The following is a 5000-nucleotide window of genomic DNA, read 5'->3' as shown; positions in this document are numbered from 1 at the left end:
TCTCTGATCAGTGACGTCAAGCAAGCTGGGATTTGCTCAGCACTTAATGGGTGACTAATACAAAATGCCAGGCAGTGTCACTTACCGGATCTGGTCTGTACTCGAAAAGGAAACCATTACTAGCACCTGCAACATATATTAGTAGTGGCGGTTGGAAAGGCCAACAAAGTTGGTTAGTCATCGAAAAAATTAACAAAGGACTCGTTAACTCTGCATGATTCGTGACGATGCACTTCTCAGTAGCAAAAGCGGTAGCGGCTCGCGGTATTGTGTCGTTCGTCGATAAACTAATTATTTTTGTCAATATCACTGCTAGCCAAGCTGTCTGTCAAGAATACTTTGAAAAGTAGATCTCTTATACCTAGACTTATGACGCGTTTAACACAATGATGATTGTAGGAGAAGCGAGTGGTATGCTGGAAATTAGCTTTCAAAACTTTACGACCTGTACCAGGATGTTATTAAACCATTTCAGCTGCCATTGTTCTCTCTCTCTCTCTCTCTCTCTCTCTCTCTCTCTCTCTCTCTCTCTCTCTCTCTCTCTCTCTCTCTCTCTCTCTCCGTGCGTGTTAACATAAAAGAGCTTTTCCCGTTAGGAATATGAATGCTAATTTTCTTTTGTTCTGTGTTCACATCAGATTTTAACAACAGTTTGTCGTTACTCTTATCGAGTCATGATGTAATTTAGATATAATATAATTTAGAAGTAATTCAATTGTGTGTTTTTCCATTTAGCAGGAAATCAAGCATATGAAATAAGCTTTTATTTGGGGACATAGGACAAATACTATTACCTATGTAGAGAAAGGAAACTTTACAAACAATACATAAGCTTCTTGGCTACCTTATTCGTACATGCTTTTCTAAGAGCTGCAGAATGAACAATTACAGTGGAAGGTATATCTATTATCACAGAAATGATAACGTGTGGGTTAATAATCTAACAAGCCCGTTATCAATTCTGTTTAATAATGTCTCTACAGATGACTGAAAATCAACAAAGACCATAGAACATTACCCTGTGGAATACTGTTAACAATAACTTTGTGAAGAAATATATAGCCCAATATCCCCAAGTGAACTTTTGCTTTAAACTGGGTATAATGCAGTATAATGGCCCGCCAATCACGAATATGGTCGCAAAATTGCTTTACATTTACATTCAATTTTGTGGTCAACATTTACATTCAATTTTGTGGTCAACATTTACATTCAATTTTGTGGTCAACGAAGTCAAAAGCAGCACTGAAAGTGGTATTAATCAGTCTGAACACATCCATCATCAAGGCAATCTTTGATGAAGCTCATTATCTCAAAAGGGCATTACAATACTTGATTTTTCCCCTCAAATTTATTCGACGTCAGGAGGCAAGTTTAAAGTCAGGTCAGTGTATTTGAAGGCTTAAAAATCAACTTTCCGTTGACCTTAAAGAGTACTGGAGATTTGGAACGGCTCAGCATTACACAATATCCATTCTAAGCGGATAAATTTTCAAAACTAAAACAGTTGTTTTCAACAAGCGAGAAGATTTAGATGGATCTTCATTTCAACGACTGAGTCCTCTCAGTTTCCCTCGGGTGAAAAGCATACATGGTGAAAAATGATATTGGATGGCCTGTTTCAGGAGTGCTTAGACTTGAAACCCAAAGGGCGTTACTTCCTTTGTTCTGAAGATTAGTCGACAGTTTTTCATCCTTAACAATTAGGGGCGATATAGTACAAGCAATGGTCTAGTAGATGTTTAGATTTAGGATCTTTAAACTTTTTGTTAAACTGATGTTGTCCTTAATGTCATGTCACTAGGACATTAGGATTTTAAATATTTCGTTCTGGATATTTTTTTACTACATGACCGAATTACAATGATTCCTCAAAGTAAAAAAAAAAAGTGACTTTCAAAGGTTACCTTTACTGTGAATGAGATATCTTCCAGATCAACTACGTGCCCTTCCAGAGTGAATCTCCAAGGTATGACTGTTAATTTAACAGAATTCTCTATAATTAATGCAGTTTCATTAATGTAGGAACAGGCAGTGTCTGAGAAATTAATAAGAGTAATGACAGAAAAATAAGAAAGCCAGAAATGAAGATCAGATCAGAACAATGTTTAATGTTAGTGAGCTGTTTGATGTGGGGATGTGATCATGTTTGGGATCTCATGTTAGGTAGATAGGGGATCAGAAGATGCTCTCAGAAGAGAGGAGGATGTCGTCATACAAAAAAAAAAACGAATATTACCCATGAAAGGTATATATGGGATTTTATCTAAGACACTAGACCAAGTAGAAGAGAGTTAAAAGCATATAAGGAAGTTTTGACCGGGAGAAAAGGATGCAGTGAATACGAGTCTTAAATGAATATAGTTTAACTAGATTGCTAGTCTTAAGAGTTATGGGGAAAGCAGAAGTAAATTGGTAAGGATTCTTTCATTTAGCATTTTTGTATTAAAAAGTGATGAATTTTCATTGAAAAACGAGAGAAGAGAATGCATGTTTTCGGTGCCCTAGTGAAAATAAGAAATATTCATGGTAAGAAATGTCAAATCACAGTTATCTTATATTGACTATCGTTTGCTGTTCGAATGACAAGATTTTCTTCATTTCACTTGTTGGTGTTTATGAGAATAAACCTAGTTAACCTAGCGGTTAGATAAAAGCCTGCCTTTGTACGAAACCTTTCCTTTTTTTTTTTTTTTTGTATTTCACATAAGTGAATTATTAAAGGTACTGTAGGTAAGGTCGTATTTTGCAAACGTGAGTCATAAGATAATCGGAGGACCTAGATGATAGGCGCATTGGAATGGAGACCGATGCCCGCGAAATCTTTTGAGTGACCACAGTTGCAGATAATCGTTATAAAAAAAACTGACCCAGTGGCATCAACAAAGTCACCTACCCATTTGGTACCCTATGAGGCCTGTTTAGAATAAAAAAAATAATTAAAATAAAAACAAAGTTATTAAAATAAAAAATAATCAGAATTAAAATAATTAGACAAATAACGTAACGTATATACATAAGCTTCTTAAATGGCATTGGAAAATAATTCCAGTTATCTCTGTATGATTTCTCTCAAGAATAAATACAAATGGTAAATTCAGTTGTGTAACTAGGCCGGTTAATAATGCTATGAGAATTTACGCAGTTTTGTATGTATTGTAGCACTTAGCTTACAGTCAGCTGTAATGCAAATCTTGCTTCATTTCTGTCAGGAAATCCTTTTTTGCAGCTTAACTCGATGCCCTTTGACAACTGAACCTTTCATGCACTCCCCATCTGAATTGAACGCACCTCTTTTTTTTTTTCCAGTTCCCCACCGCCGAATCTTCGCTTCCTTCCGGTCGGCCAACTCCTTAAATGAGTGTAACCCAGATTCGCAGCGGACGGTCTCCTACTATCGCCAGGCACTTCCTCTTTCACTAGGAATTTGGACACGGCTGCTTTGGCCATCCTTTGGTTTTGGAGCTGAGACGCTTGAGAATGTAGTTTGCATCATGTAAAGTGAGTATAGCGAGATGAGCTGTTAACTTGCGTCAAGAAGGGAGAGAGAAAGAAAATTAAGTAGAGGTCTTTACAACAGGAGTTTACGTTGAGAGAAAAGCAGAGAGGAAACCTATTTTGAAAAATTACTCACACACACATATGTATATACATACATACATACATACATACACACACATATAAATATACATATATTTATATGTATGTGTGTACTCATGTATGTATGCGTCCATGAGTCTGTATATTTGCATTATGCATGTTGATGCGTTTCTCCCTCTCTCATAGTATACATTCATGTATATGTACATATATAGTATATGTATTATATATATAAATACATACTATGAGAGATAAACTGTACATATATAGTATATGTATTATATACATAAATACATACTATGAGAGAGAGGTAAACGCATCTGCATGATAATGCTTAAATATAAGCACATGTATGCATACATACATACGTAAGTACACATTATATTATGCATACACTTATTCACACATCTCTGCGTAGCAGAGAAAGAGATGCTTGCAATAAGTGGGATATTTCCAGCTGGTAAATTTCATCGTTCAATATCCAGGCCCTTACTGGGTTTTGTCTGTCCCATTCCTGAAAATATCAAAACATTCTTCTTTCTCTCTTTCTTGTACTTTTTTTTCTCACTCTGTAATTTCATTTTAATATAAGTGTCATTGGAGAGTCATCAACAGCTCGTAACACCAATAAGCTTTAAAATAAAGGAACGACCTCCCACTGAGCTACAGGCGCAGCTTACTCTCTCCTCCAAGGTCGATTGCAGACTTGAGGCGAGTTTTAATGGAAGAGAGAGAAAAGAGATTTTGGTGCTCTAAACCAGACGGGTTCGCTTCGCCATGCCATGTAGGTCAAGGTCATGGCGTCTGCCCTATATTGCTCACCCTTGCTTGACTTGCGCAATGGAAAGATGTGCTCTCTCTCTCTCTCTCTCTCTCTCTCTCTCTCTCTCTCTCTCTCTCTCTCTCTCTTCCAGTTGCCCCAGTGATCTAGCAGTTCCAAAAGAGAGCAAGCTACCAAACTGGCCTTTTTAACATCACTTTTTCGATGGTGAATTCTTCTCTGCGCAATCAGTTATCATTATTATTTATATCCAACAGCGACGCGTTTTGAACAGCTGAATTATTACCGCTTGCGTTGATGACGTTAGATTCCTATATTGCGCAAAACCACTGAAGATTGGTACTTCTATTGATAGGGAATTAGGACGCCGAGATAACCAGCTATAACAATGCTGGAAACTGTAGCGATGACTGAAAAATATGAAACTTGATTGTTGGTTGGTCCAGATCGAACTGGTTTAGGTGTCCTTGCCCTAAATATTCTGGGGTGTGGAAGGAATAGGAGGCATGGTGTGGACCTCCGAAGTCTGCCCAACCAAAAAGATGGGATCATTTGACGGCGGCCACGGCAAGTCTTCACTTTTTATGAAGAGTAACCTGCAAAGACTGTGCAGCTGTCG

The 5000-nt window shown here is 37.3% G+C and overlaps 1 long non-coding RNA gene across 1 annotated transcript in view; it reads left to right on the top strand.

Annotated features, from left to right (window-relative positions):
* LOC136845770 (uncharacterized) overlaps nucleotides 1-3502 on the top strand; it is a 23583-nt gene extending 20081 nt beyond the window's left edge. Inside the window, exon 2 of the long non-coding RNA XR_010855251.1 lies at nucleotides 3310-3502. This is a non-coding gene — a long non-coding RNA (uncharacterized lncRNA). The remainder of the gene's footprint in view (nucleotides 1-3309) is intronic.
* The last annotated feature ends 1498 nt before the right edge of the window (nucleotides 3503-5000 follow it).

The sequence above is a fragment of the Macrobrachium rosenbergii genome, chromosome 14 (genome assembly GCF_040412425.1).
Source record: "Macrobrachium rosenbergii isolate ZJJX-2024 chromosome 14, ASM4041242v1, whole genome shotgun sequence".
NCBI classification, from domain to species: Eukaryota; Metazoa; Arthropoda; class Malacostraca; order Decapoda; family Palaemonidae; genus Macrobrachium; species Macrobrachium rosenbergii.
This window is presented reverse-complemented; position numbering and strand designations above follow the sequence as displayed.